We start from the raw sequence: 15,097 nt of genomic DNA, 5'->3' as shown, positions 1-15,097 counted from the left end.
TAACAAACTCTTAATAGAGCCAGAATTAGCTCTGACATTCCACAGTGGAGAGACACAGAGGTGCAATTGGTGCTTCAGGCCCTCACAGAGGGGCCTACACCACCAGGCACTAATACCTGTCTCAAGTCTCTCTCAATTCACAGAGTTTTGGAACCCATGTCCCTTGCCTAGTGAGTGCTACTCAGTTGATGGTGAGTCCTCCATCATAACAAAAAGGCCAAGTACAGTTCCAAGCACAGTTCCCATAATCAGGGTACTAACAATTTATTCTTCCCGCCCCAATAACAGAGACACTGGGGATCCCACAGCAGCCAAAGTGACCATTTGGGCAGTTATGGCCTCATTCTAGGTGGGGTGGGTGTGCCTATGCAAATGAGATCAGCCCCTGAAGTTCTTTTCCACAACTTGCCACACCTCACCACCAGATGTCAGGGTGGAGCCCACCCTGTCTCTGCTTATAAGTACAATCTACACCATCCTCCAGATCATTTATGAAGATGTAGAAGGAGTTGGTGCTTTTCATTAGAGCTTTGCAGGAACCAGAAATTCCCTTTGGGGGAAATTCCATTTTTATTTTGAATCCAAAAGAAAAAAGGAGAAGAAGAAAAGAGAAACTTCCTGCAAAACCAAACAAAGGTTAATAATTTGGGATCAATTTAAATATTTATTTTCGATACATTGTAATGTTATATTCTGATTTTGACTATTTCATTTTATAATTGATAATGCAATATACAACAAGCATTTTTATTAAACAAAGTTGCTTCAAACTGAAAATCAAAAAGGGAACAATTTAACTTCATTGAAATGCTTCACAAAAAAAGAAAATCAAAGTTGGCACATTCCCATGCAAAGTTTTGATTTAATCGAAATAACATTTTCCAACAGAAAAATTGTTCCATTAGAATTTTTTTTTTTTGACCAGCTCTAATTTGCATACATGAGTGAGTAAAGGACAAGGGAAATCGCAGGGCAATGGGGTATCTACGCTATGGATTTCTGGGTTAACAAAGGGAGGAGTTAGTCTCAGTTTGGACTCATCACACTTAGTTCAAAGCTACTCTGCAATCCGCAAAAACCAAAGAATACGAGACTGTGCCCAGAAAGGAAATGCCCAATGACTAAGCCAAGTTCAGTCAGCCCATTTCTGAGAACACGGGAAGTGAAACTCAACTCCTCTCATGTCTCTTTCCTGCACTAGAAGTCATGGCTGCTGCAAATCCAGCAAAAACTCTCCAGGATGAACTGACCTGTCCCATCTGTCTAGAGTATTTTCAAGATCCAGTATCTCTAGACTGTGATCACAATTTCTGCAGAGCCTGCATCACCCAGTGCTGGGAGAGCTTGGATACAGATGTCTCCTGCCCTCAGTGCAGAGAGGCCTTTCCCCAGAGGAACCTCAGACTTAACAAGAAGCTCAGGAATGTTGCAGAAGCAGTCAGAGAATTGAGGTTGCAGTCAGTGAAAGAACCAGAAGCAGAGACATTGTGTGAGAAACACAAGGAGCCTCTGAAACTGTTCTACAAGAAGGATAAAATCCTCATCTGTGTCGTGTGTGACAAATCCAAGGAGCACAGAGATCACTCTGTGATTCCTGCAGAGGAGGTTGATGCTGAAGAATTCAAGGTAGGAATTTACTGACTAACCACCATTTTTATAGCTAGAGCCTTGGCAAACTCACCTGCTCTGCCCCTCCCACCACATCCCAGAGACACAAACTCCCTTTCATTGCTTCTCCCCTCTTGGGGCCAAGGAAGCAGTAGGATGCTGCTGAGGCTGTCCTCTGGGCACACATCCCCATCACGCTTTCCCTGCAGAACTGCTCACGCAGGCAGAAAGGGAGCCCCACCCTCATGAGACTTAGCGGGGGCACTGAAGTGGTGCTCCCATCCTACAGACCCTAGCAAGTCTGTTTGATAAAATCAGGGGTGGGATTGCAGGAAGCAGGGACTGGGTGGGAGGGATCAGCACAGCAATCGGGCACTGTAGCAGGGTCACCGCCTCCAGCGTGCCCCCTCATGGCCCAGGGTGGCTCTGCAGAGGCCCTGCCTCAGTTTCCCTCTGAGGTTCCCAGAAACAATCCACAAAGGGTTGTGGTCAATAACACCACTGCTCTCCCAGCAGGGACTCCCAGGACTTTTTGTCTGGAGTTTGGCCTTATCACCCTGAAGAAGGTCCAAGGCCTCCTCTGCCTTTTACACAGATCTCCTCCCTCTGGCCCTCCATAGGCCTCTGTTTTGGCTACCCCAGGCCTGATTGGAGCACATAACCCACCTGTGATGGGTTCAGTCACAGAGACCCCCTCGTGACAGTCACTCGATGTGCTGGGGATACCACTGAGAACAACCCCCCTGCCAGAAAAGGTACCCCTTCTCTCCTGTCTTGCTGAGTTAAGACACTCCAGTCAGCTCCAGCACAGACCAAGGGGTTGGGCCACACCCCCCTGCAGTTTACTGAGAGGGAGATTCCCTCAGCCCAGGGGCTTCTCAGTTAACAGGGACTTTCCCAGCACACAATATTTAGTTTTTCTGGGAGACTAAACCCAAAATAAATCTGTTTTACTCTGTATAATGCTTATACAGGGTAAAATCATAAATTGTTCGACCCCTATAACACTGATAGAGAGAGATGCACAGCTGTTTGCTCCCCCCAGGTATTAATCACTTACTCTGGGTTTATTAATAAACAAAAGTGATTTTATTAAGTATAAAAAGTAGGATTTAAATGGTTTCAAGTAATAACAGACAGAGCAAGGAAGGTCACAAAAGTAAAATAAAACAAATTCACAAGTCTAAGCCTAATACATTAAGAAACTGATTACAGGTAATATCTCACCCACAAAGATGTTCCAATAAGCATACTTCACAGACCGGATTCTTTCCTAGCCTGGGCCCAATCCTTTTCAGACCAAAGCTGTAGTTTATGGCCTGGGTCCAGCAACCTTGAGCCAGCTGAAGACAAAAGGGAGGGGCTGCAGGGCCTTTTATATTCTCTTTCTTGTGGGCGGAAACTCCTTTGTTCCTTTGCAAAATCACAGCAACAGTATGGAGTTTGTAGCCACATGGGCAAGTCACATGTCCATGAAAGAGTCAGCTTTTTGCAGGCGGACACCATTGTTTACATGTTAATTTGAATGTTCCCAGGAAAGCTCAGGTGTGGACTGGTGTCTCCCAACGCCCATTGTTAATTAAATGTTTGCTGATGGGCCACTCATATCTTATTTCCCTAAATTCAGACATAGAAAAGATACATGCAAACAAATAGGATGAATCTATTCAGTAGATCATAACCTTTGCAAAGATATGTTACATGGCATATTTAGCATAAAGCAAATTCCAGTTATGTCATATTTATAGTCATCAGCATATTTTCATAAAAATATGGAGTGCAATGTCACACCACCCACTCCTGGTCACTGGTCCTTCTTCATTGTCCCCACCTGTGTAGGAGAGCTGTCTATGTCACAGGTAGTGCTGAGACCCATCTCCCTTTCAAGGGCCAGCCACCCTGTGACCAGCATTGTCAACTGTCCACATCTTCTAGGGCCACAGGGAGAGAGTCCCCGTCCTGCGGATATCAGTTTGGGAATTTTGGCCATAGATTTCGGTGTGCAAGCCTTGTGCCCATACAATTTTCTGTGTTGACATTCATAACAATATTTAATAGAATGCACTGGTTTCCCGTTGCAGTAGCATCTACGAGTCCCAGTGAGGGATTAGGGGCTTCTTGTGCCAGGCACTGTACAGACAAGTTAACCAAAGGGAGCTCACAGTCTAAAACCAGGACCATGTGCAGCAGGTGGATAAAGAAACAGCCTGGAGTGGGAGTGGGGAACTCGTAGGGATGGCTGAGTATATAAGTGATCTCGATAGTCTGTTTGCTGCCCGTTTCCTCGGTGCAGCGTGTAAGTGCCCATACTTTTCAATCTAGACTGTTTTAGGTGCTGGAATGGCAGCAGGCAGGAGGAGGAGTCCATGGCCCAGTCTCCCCTCCCTGCTGGGGGCTTGGCAGGGAGGTCAGAATTGGGCTGAGGGCGCTGATACCCCCTTGGCACTGGATCCCAAATGGTGGGTTGTGAAACTGCCAGAGGGTCATGGGAAGGTGGTAGATGAGTGGTGGGCTTAGTGCACAGGTGAGACCCTGGGGGGAGAGGGATTGCAGAGCTGAGCCCACCCTACACTCAGCCGCAGTGGTGACTCCTGTCCCACGGGGCTGGGTCCAGCTCTCCACAGAGGGAGTTATGGCCAGAAAGAACCCCGTGGGCAGACTCCAGCATGAAGCTTCTTGTCCCGTCTGTCTGGAGTATTTCAGAGAACCTGTCACTCTGGAGCGGGGGCACAATTTCTGCTGAGCCTGCATCATCCAGTGCTGAGAGAAATCAGGTATAGCCATCACCTACCCTCAGTGTAGACAAACTGTGAGCAGAGAAATCCCAGGCCGAAGAGGCAGCTGGCAGCTGTCATAGAAATAACCAAACAACTGAGTTTACAGGTAATAAAGGATGCAGGAGGGGAGAGGGTGTGTGGGGAACACCAGGAGCCTCTCAAGCTGTTCTGCGAAGAGGATCAAACTCCCATTTGCCTAGCGTGTGACAGATCCCGGGCTCACCGAGATCACACAGTCGTTCCCATAGAGGAGGCTGCAGAGGAGTACAAGGTAAGGAATTGCTGTCAAGTTTAATGAGTTATAGCTTTGGGTTTAATTACCAGTTAATTTAATCACATGTTGACAGTCACAGGTATAACGGCATCATTCTGTTTTGTAAAGCCTTCATTGTATGAGAGATACTGTAAAGGGTAAATGATGGGGCAGTGTGGCAAGCCGGGCAAGAGATGAAGACTTTACATACAGATGTTTGATGTGGGATCTTTCATCTGAAATCCCGAATCCTTTTCGAAACTGCCTCCCACTGGTGAAATAAGGCAATTTTCTGCAGAACTGAAGCTGCTAAATGAGGAGTGAGGTTTAAATCACAAGAGCTGCAGGCCAGTCTGTGTGAGAGTGCTGCCTTCAGACTGGAGAAGGGGGAGTTACAAGCTGTGGTTATTGCTATTTGTATCATAGTATTTATTATTATTTACTTACATACAGACCTCAGACAAGATCCGACCTCTACTGTGCTGGGCCCTGCACAAAACCCAGTGAGGGACAATCCCTGGCCTGTTTATAGTCTAAGTAGATAAGACAGACAGAGGGTGGGAGAGGAATCTGAGGCACAACAAGGGGATGGGACTTGTCCAAGGTTACCGAGCAGCTCAGTGGCAGAGCTGGGAATAGACCCCAGGTCTCCCAGCGCCCAGTCCAGTACCCTAATCTCTAGGTCATGCTGCCTCCACAGCAGTGATGAAGTGTGGCCATTAGGAGGGAACAACACCTTGATAAAGGTCCTAGGCCCAGCAAGGAGATGAAGTTTCTCCTTGGGATTCTGAATTCCCACGTTGCTGGTCTGCACTAGAGGAGCTCGCTGGGCTGAACACGGGGTGGCCCCTGAGCACCTTGAGCTCCTGCACAAGAGGGCTCCAGGCAGTGCCGGTTCCTGTCAGATCTCTTTGGGATTGAACGTGATTGCAGCAAAGCTAACCCCTGGGTGGGGCTGCCCCGCGTCAGTCTGAGGGACCAACCACAGTGGCTCCATTGGTCCTCACGCTGCTCTCCCCCGGTGAGAGCCAGAACCCGCTGCTGCTGGCAGCTTTGCTGGGAGCTGTGGAATAGCTGCCCAGGCGGCATTGCCACGGGAAGGGCTCAGGACAGCTCGGACCAAGCCCAACCGTTCTCAACAAAAGCCAGAACGTCTAATGGGGTTTGCCCTACTACGACCAGTCCCGTCCAGCCAGTCCCATCCACAAGGCTTGAGAGCTTACAGTCAGTGGGAGTTGGGCTCCGCTGAGAATCCCAGCCCAGATTTCTCACCCGGCAGGCTTCTGGGATTGCTGTCACTTTGTCAGTTAAACCTTCTCCAAAACAGGTTGTTTCACACCGTGAAAGAAAATCCAAGGGTGTGACCCCAGTTTCATGTTGGTGTAAATCAGGGGAGACATGAGGTCAAATATAAAACATTCCCAGGCTCCATGAATATTAATATGACTTAAAGTCCTTGGTCTCGCTGATGTCATAACCCTGCTTGGTTGTCCTGTCATCAATACGGTCATTTGTTTGTTTATTTGTTTGTTTTTGATAGGGGTTGAAAAGGTTCCCCCCCCCACTCACACTCTGATCTATCAAAATAAAAATCAAACCACCCAAAACATTTCCATTTGTTCAGGAAAAGATCCAGGCCCATTTGCAGACTGAGGGAGGAGAGAGAAAAGTTTCTGGGATTTAAAGTGACTGGAGAGAAGAGGAGCCAGGAGTATCTGGTAGGTGCCCGTCATTTTTCACCTGCATTTGTAATGAGCTGGATGGAGGCCGTTCAGTCCTGGGTAAAGCAGAATTCAGTTAAGTGGGGAATAATCACAAGTAAATCAAAATGAGTTGTTTTAGCAGGAACTATTACTTAGGCTTACACCTTAAACTATTGTTCTTATCTACTGTGTATTAACGACTGTTAGTTTAATTAAACTCACTTTATAGGGAACAATTTACATTGATGAACTAACAGAATTTTGAATTAGAAAATCCAATGCACTAGAACATAAGCCCCAGGGACACGTGTTCACTTCTCAGTTTTCAGCCTCTCTAAGCCCAGAGTTTGGAGGAAAAGTTCTTTGTTTACTGTTTTGTGTTGCAGCCTAAATAGAAACAGGTATTCCTTGGTGCCGTGTGTTGGTTTCTTAATTGAACAATTATCCCTCTGCTCCTCTCTGGTTTACAGTCCCTTTGTGCTCATTTCCCTATTCCTGTCATTCGCCTTGTACACCTTAGGCCACGGTAAGGATTTCTTGTTTTACAGTCCTAGCTATTTTCTTATTTTCACTACAGCTCACTTCCTCCTTATTTCTTAAGTCTGTTTCTCTTTAATTACACTTTATCCTTTATTACACCATATTTCCTTCATATTTCCTTCTTACGTTACTTTTCTCATAGTTTTTCGAACAATGCTTTTTGAATAATTTCTTATATTGCAAAGGCCTTGTCCACACTACATAGCTTTCAGTGACATGGCCACGTCAACACAGCTGTGTCACTAAAAGTCGGGGAGCGTAGCCGCTGTTTGTTGGCTCTTTTGCCGACAAAATACTCCCACCCCCAATGAGCGGCGTTCGCGTTTTTGACAGGAGAGCGCTCCTGCCGACAACGTGCTGTTCACACTGGCACTTGCTGCAACAAAACGTTTGTCTTTCGGGGGGAGAGGGTTTAGCACCTCTGAAAGACAAAAGATTTAGTCATTCAATTGCCAGTGTAGACATAGCCTTAGAAACTCCAGCTATTTTTCCTCTTGTTTAACTGTACTGTTCTTCCTTTTACTTTCCCTCTTTTCCCCACCTGCCATTCTTTCCTCTTACTGTCCCTTTGGTGGCTCCCCTACTGTTCCTATTACCCTCGTCTTTCCTGTTCCTCCTGAACTGGGCTTCAGCTCTGTTCCTGGCACCCCCGCGACGATGCATCTCAGCCACTGTGGTCCCTATCCACGGGCTCCCCACTTACTGCGTCCCTTCTTTTCTGGTGCCAGTCGCTGCCTGGCTCACTGCTGGCCTCTCTCTCTCTCCCAGCACTGGGAAGCCTCCCTCCAGACTCCACCAGCTGTTTCTGCTGCTCACAGCAGCACTCCAGGGGGAGTGGCCACCTCCCCCCACCCCCGCTGTTTTTTTCCCTTTTATTTCCCCCCAAAAAACATAGGTGCTGGAACTAGGGGTTCTGGGGGTGCTGCCCCTGAGCTTGAAGGAGTGGTAACAACACAAATACATGGCTTCCGCCTTCAGCACCCCCCTATAAAGAGCATTTCAGCACCACTGCCCAAAAACTGTCCCCAGGCTTGAGCTCACCCCACCTCAGTGGTCCTGGAATACTTGGCGTTCTCGAGACTTCTCCCGGAGCAGCTGGTTTGGGCTCCCCTTAAAAAAAAAAAATTCTAAATCCCATGAGGCTGCCTCTGAGCCACAACCTGGCAGTGCTGCGTCCATTGCCCAGCAGCCTCCGGTACTGGTGGGGCCTTTACACACTGACGTGAGGCGTGAGGTGTGTCTGTAGGTAGAGTCCTTTGTGGCCTTGGGGAAAGTGAGCATTTGTCAGTTGATCCCTGATCCTGGGACACTGTGTGGGTGTGTGTATGTGTAGATGTCTATGGGGGGGCCTGTAAAACCCTCTCCCTAGAGAAGGGTAACGTCTTCCTCTTCGCAGTCTATCATTTCATTTCAATCAATGAATCAATTTCCAGCTTTTGTGGCTTCGATAAAAATCTTCCCAAGGTGAACTGAACATATCCAGTGCAGCGCTCGATGCCTGAGTCTGTACGTTTTTATTGAATTGTTTCCTTCTTTTCTTCTCTGTCAAGGTAATTCTGTGGAGATCTGGGAACCTAACAGAACTTTCCATTGTCTGGATTTTTTTAAACGGGGGGCGGGGAATTGGGTAGAACCAAAAATGAACCTTTAAAAAATTTTGAGCAGATAAAAAAAATAATATTTTTTCTTGGACAAATGACATCTTTCACTTTGATAAACTCAAAATGTTTTGTTTCGATCTGGACCATTTTTTAAAATGATATAATTATATTAAATATAAGGAAATTTTAATAAATTTATTTCAAATAAAAAAAATCAAGCTATTTTCTTAAGAAATAGTTGAAATAAATGTCTTGATTTTTTCAAGATTTTTACTTATTTTTTACCAAACAGCAAATTTACATGAACTCATGAAACATTTCAGAGGTGACAAAACTGCATTTTCCCTGAAGAAAAGTTTAGTGCAAAAAAATTTCGCCTAGATCTAGTGCTGAGTCCTGAATCCCACTGCCTTGGGGTCTCTATCTCTGAGGTCCCTGATAACACACTATCCTGACCAGGTCGCACATGGAAATATCTCCGTAAGAGAGATAGAGGCCAAATGGGAAGGTGTGAGAAAATCCTCTCCCTCGTGGGATACAGGGCATAGTCTCCCACAAGGTATAGTCAAGGGTTTGATGTCTTAGAGTTTGAAAAGAAAGTCTCCCTCCTGCACACTCAGCACTCCATGCAAGGACCCCAGGCTCCGTCCATGTCCCTGACCAGCCCTTTCCCTACTGCTTTACAGAAACAGACCCAGGCCCAGAGGCAGAAAATTGCATGTCAATTTCAGCAACTGCGGCAGTTCCTGGAGGAACAAGAGCGACTCCTGCTGGCCCAGCTGGACCAGTTGGACAAGGAGATTGTGAACATACAGAATGAATATTTCACTAAACTTTCTAAGAAGATTTCCCATCTCAGTGAGCTGATGAGTGAGATGGAGGAGAAGGGTCAGGAGTCAGCGAGTGAATTCCTGCAGGTGAGACCAAGTCAGAGAAACATCCCAGATCCCAAACAAAAGGACAGCTCCTGAATCCTGGACACTGGGGTCAAGCGGTCAGAGAGGACAGCATAACTCAGTGTGTGCATTGCACAAATGTGAGTTACAATTGTTCTTTCAAGAGATAGAGACACTTTTATATTAGAAATGGAAAAGCCTCATTAGCTCAGTGTATCCATGACCCTTGTCCTTTTTACCCTATATCTGCAAAATCCCTTCCCTGAGATCCCAAGTGTGTGACTCAGGTAGGACTGAGATTCTCTCTCTCTCTCTGTCTGTCTTTTCTAGGACATTGGAAGCACCTTGAGCAGGTACGTGGCTCTTTCTCACTCCCACACATACTTCTTATGCTGGAAAAAAGCTTGGAAACCATGTTAACACCACATCTCCCCAGGGTCACACAGCAAAATGGGTGGGGCAGGGTCACATTTTGGATACCAATCTCCGATTAACTTAATCCTGAGAGTCTCACCTTTTTATAGAAGAGTCTGGGATTATCTATTGAATTGGATGCTACATCCCTGGGGGACTTGCTGGCTCAGGATTCTGGGGACGGAATAGGAGTGCTGAGGTACTGGTTACCATAGGCACCCATGGGAAAAAATTAGCAGGTTCTCTGCACCCACTGACAACCAAGGTCCCCATGCCCCCCCTGAGTGTGCCACGTTCATGCTCCTCCCCCTCCCTCTCAGCGCTTCCCTGCCACCGGCCTGCCACCAAACAGCTGTTTGGCGGCACTTAGGATGCTCCAGGAGGGAGGGGGAGGAGCAGGGACACGGTATGCTTGGGGGAGGAGGCGGAGAAGAGGTGGGGCAGGGGCGGGGACTTGGGGGAAGGGGGTGGAATGGGGGCGGGGTGGGAAAAGGCAGGGCAGGGACATGGCCAGGGTGGGGTGGGGGTCCAGCACCACCAGGCAGAGGGAAAGTCAGCACCTATGCTGGTTACAATTTAACCCAGGTCTGCTGCGATAAAGAGAGATCCCACCTGAGGACTGTTTGGAGACCAGTGTGGAATGAGCTGGGTAGGGGGGAGTTGGTGTATCAGTCTAGTTCCTAATGGACAGATTTCTACAGCACTTAGCACTGGAATCTCCTATCCATCAGAAGCATAGAGGCCAGGGAGTGAATTGGCCATGGAGACTCAATTCCCCTTTTAACAAGAAATTATAACGTATCACTAAATGAAATATAAGAATGTGAATTTTTTTCTTTCCAGGTGTGAGAAGGGGAAGCTCCAGAAGTCAGTGGAGATTTCTCCTGAACTGGAAAAGGAGCTCAGCAATTTCTCCCAGAAATATATTGCTCTTAGGGAGACTCTGAGGATGTTCAAAGGTACTAAGACAGGACCTAGGAAGGGAAAGTGGAATATGCCTCTGAGACTGGGAGGAGATGGGCTCTGGCCAATTAGATGACATATCTATTTAATAAAATGTGGAAAGTAGAGAAATTGAGCAGATGTAGCAGGGGCCCAGGCATCAGGATGTTTCAAATTAATTCATGATTTACCAAAGGTCACAACATTAAGGTCCAAATTTAGCCAAATGGCCTAAATTGTGCCCCTTGAGTTTATCTCTCCCAGTTACAGAGCTGGCAAAGCCTGTCGGGCCCAATGAATTAGGGGTGATTCTCTAGCTGGATCTCAGGACTTCCCCAGCCTGTGCCTGCACTGCCCTCTGAAGCCACTAAATAGGGGAGTCACAGATTGGCCTTCTCTATCCCTTTGCCAGTTCAGGATGAATTTGGCCCATTGAGTTGACCCTCTTCCATCTCAGATTTCCCCACTTATAAAATAATTTTATCATTATTCATATTTCAGTCTATGGAGGGGAAAGGGCCCCATTGCGCTGAGCTCTGCAGAGTGCTGAGTAAATAGACCCAAAAAGTTTACAATTCAGAGCCCTGACTGCAAATTCTTAACATCCCATGAATGTCAAAGAGACCAAAGTGTGCAAAGCTACTTTCGCCCTAAACTTTTTGCAGGATCTGGGTCTAAGTTATGGCACAATGCAACTGGTGAATGAGACAAACCAGCTGGGGTTGGGGGGTGGATGATGAGGGGAAAGGATATCTCTCCTAGAGATTGCATCTCACAGGTGGTTGTGTGGCTTAATGACAGTTGACTCCATTGCTGTGAGACGTCTGAATAAAAGAGGAAAAAGGAGGTTTCAGACTAGTTTATATTGATATTAAAGCCCTAAGTGTGTGTCTGTGCCTCGGTTTGTTTTTTGGTTGTAATTAAAACACAGTTATATTGGTTTAGAATAAGAATGCGGTTACACATACGACAGCATGAAAGCTCATCTTTCTTATCCTTTGCCCCTCCAGCCACTCTGCCATCTGAACTGGAGACAAAAAGAGAGAAATCCCTAGGGTCACGCAGATTGGGTGAGATTTCAGCTGGAGACTATCTTTAAATTATGAGAAAATTCCCACAAAAATATGTTGATAAAATCAACCAAACTGACAGCGGTCATGCCATACACAGCCCTAAAAATAAAAGCATGTAATGCTAAGGAGATCCCAAGCTGAAGTCAGACAAACAATCCTGAAGCCAATTGCCAACCTTAGTGCTGAGTTCGTGCCCATGCCAATGATCAGAAACACTCGCACTGACCAACATCCAAACACCTGAACACTGATCCTGGCATTTTCATAGGCATTCGTTGACCTTTTTAATGTTATATTCAGAGTGATGAACAGAAAAACCTCTCCCCTGAGGGCTGACACATCCCTCTCCTTTGCCCCTTCTCCAATATCCTCCCTTTCCTGTGGGTTCTTCCGTCCTAAGTGCAGGACCCTGCACTTATCCTTATTGAACCTCATCAGATTTCTTTTGGCCCAATCCTCCAATTTGTCTAGCTCCCTCTGTATCCTATCCCTGCCCTCCAGCATATCTACCACTCCTCCCAGTTTAGTATCATCCGCAAATTTCCTGAGAGTGCAATCCACACCATCCTCCAGATCGTTTATGAAGATATTGAACAAAACCGGCTCCAGGACCGACCCCTGGAGCACTCCACTTGACACCGGCTGCCAACTAGACATGGAGCCATTGATCACTACCCGTTGAGCCCGACAATCTAGCCAACTTTCTACCCACCTTATAGTGCATTCATCCAGCCCATACTTCTTTAACTTGCTGACAAGAATACTGTGGGAGACCGTGTCAAAAGCTTTGCTAAAGTCAAGAAACAATACATCCACTGCTTTCCCTTCATCCACAGAACCAGTAATCTCATCATAGAAGGCGATGAGATTAGTCAGGCATGACCTTCCCTTGGTGAATCCATGCTGACTGCTCCTGATCACTTTCCTCTCATGTAAGTGCTTCAGGATTGATTCTCTGAGGACCTGCTCCATGATTTTTCCGGGGACTGAAGTAAGGCTTACTGGCCTGTAGTTCCCAGGATCCTCCTTCTTCCCTTTTTTAAAGATTGGCACTACATTAGCCTTTTTCCAGTCATCCGGGACTTCCCCCGTTCGCCACGAGTTTTCAAAGATAATGGCCAATGGCTCTGCAATCACAGCCGCCAGTTCCTTTAGCACTCTCGGATCCAACACGTCCGGCCCCATGGACTTGTGCACGTCCAGCTTTTCTAAATAGTCCCTAACCACCTCTTTCTCCACAGAGGGCTGGCCATCTATTCCCCATGTTGTGATGCCCAGCGCAACTGTCTGGGAGCTGACCTTGTTCGTGAAGACAGAGGCAAAAAAAGCATTGAGTACATTAGCTTTTTCCACATCCTCCGTCACTAGGTTGCCTCCCTCATTCATTAAGGGGCCCACACTTTCCTTGGCTTTCTTCTTGTTGCCAACATACCTGAAGAAACCCTTCTTGTTACTCTTAACATCTCTCGCTAGCTGCAGCTCCAGGTGCGATTTGGCCCTCCTAATTTCATTCCTACATGCCCGAGCAATATTTTTATACTCTTCCCTGGTCATATGTCCAACCTTCCACTTCTTGTAAGCTTCTTTTTTATGCTTAAGATCTGCTAGGATTTCACCGTTAAGCCAAGCTGGTCGCCTGCCATATTTACTATTCTTTTGACACATCGGGATGGTTTGTCCCTGTAACCTCAACAGGGATTCCTTGAAATACAGCCAGCTCTCCTGGACTCCTTTCCCCTTCATCTTAGTCCCCCAGGGGATCCTACCCATCCCAGTTGTGCACGTCTCTCTTTCAGTGATATAGAGGGCGAACATTTTATGAGTTTACCCTGTATAAGCTTTATACAGAGTAAAACGGATTTATTTGGGGTTCAGGCTCCCAGAAAGGCTGAACACTGGGCGCTGGGAAAGTCCCTGTTAACTGAAAAGCCCCACGGCTGAGTGAATCTCAGTTTCTGTGAACTGAAGAGGGGCGTGGCCCAACCTCTGAGTCTGGGCTGGAGCTGAATTGGAGTGTCTGGCTCAGCAAGACAAGAGTGGAGGGGCACCCATTCTGGCAGGAGGGTTGTTCTCTGTGGTACCCCAGAGCATCAAGTGACAGTCTCAAGGGGGTCTCTGTGACCGAACCCATCACAGATACTATCTATGGAGAGGGTGCAAAATAGACAGAATATTCATGATGTTAATTTGATAGTCCCCAAATATGGCATGCGGTTGCCATATCTGTCACCCAGAGTTCACAGGTGAATGTTATACACTGTCCCTATCATCGCTGAATAGGGCTGAACACTTCTTACAAGCACCTTGGGTATAATGGGTGATGGGGAGGGGGGGCTAGTTCTCTGACACACCAAGGACTTTTCATGCTGCTCCAGTGCAGTGCCCTCCCTGACTGCTGTAAGGATGGTGTAAGGGCCAGCAGGATGTGAAAAGAGATCATTGCCACTGTGCAGGTAAAGTCAGAAGTCAGATAATGAAGAGGGAGAAGGAGGCAGATAGAAAAGTGCAGGGGGCAGAGAACCAGCCATTGTGGAACTGAACAGAAAGGGGGGGTCTCTGGGCAGAGACTCAGCATCCAGAGCAACAAAGAGAGCTGGTTAAATTAGCAGAATGGAAATCACAGCAGGAGGGAATCAAAATGTCTGTGTAGCTGTGGGGACAACCCTGGGGGTGCCATGGGATACGATAAGACTTTCACTGAGGGCACAGAATGAAGAAGGTCTCACTTCTCACCCCTAGACGGCTGTGCCTAGTGCAGTGTGAATGACTTGTGGGTTTTAATTTCATAACTGGAGAGTTGGGAAGTCATGATTTGTTTGTGGCTGAAGAGTCTGATCTGTGACTTACATGGTCCAGCGGTGTAGTGTAGCGGAATTGTGTAGTGTCCCTTTAAATAGTTTGTGAGCCCAGTAACGGCGCTCACCATGTTCTATGTCTTAGAAGCCTCCAGTCAGAGCAGCAGCGTGTGTATAGATAAACACCATCACTAGGACCCAGCTGTGCTCTGCGGTTTATGGTCGTTGTGTAAAGAGCAAAAGACCAGGGCTGGATTTAGGGGCAGGCGACCCAGCCAACCACCTGGAGTGCCAGGATTGGTGGGCGCCAGGCTCGGGGGGTGCCAGGCTTGGGGTCCTGTGTCTGTTAGTGACAAAAGGGAAAACAGAATGTTTGAAGTGAAATGTTTCAAGTATAGATGTTAGTACATTCCAGTTATTCCTACAATTAAAAATTTTCTTTGAGGAAACTTTTTTTTTTGCTTATATAGGCATGAATAGATACAGATGTACAGA

The 15,097-nt window shown here is 46.9% G+C and overlaps 1 pseudogene; it reads left to right on the top strand.

The window, feature by feature from the left end:
* The first annotated feature begins 952 nt into the window (after positions 1-952).
* Positions 953-11,885, top strand: LOC144272268 (zinc finger protein RFP-like; annotated as a pseudogene).
* The last annotated feature ends 3,212 nt before the right edge of the window (positions 11,886-15,097 follow it).

The sequence above is a fragment of the Eretmochelys imbricata genome, chromosome 11, assembly GCF_965152235.1.
Source record: "Eretmochelys imbricata isolate rEreImb1 chromosome 11, rEreImb1.hap1, whole genome shotgun sequence".
Lineage (NCBI taxonomy): Eukaryota > Metazoa > Chordata > Testudines > Cheloniidae > Eretmochelys > Eretmochelys imbricata.
The sequence above is the reverse complement of the archived record's forward strand: the minus strand, read 5'-3'. Positions and strand labels throughout refer to the sequence as shown.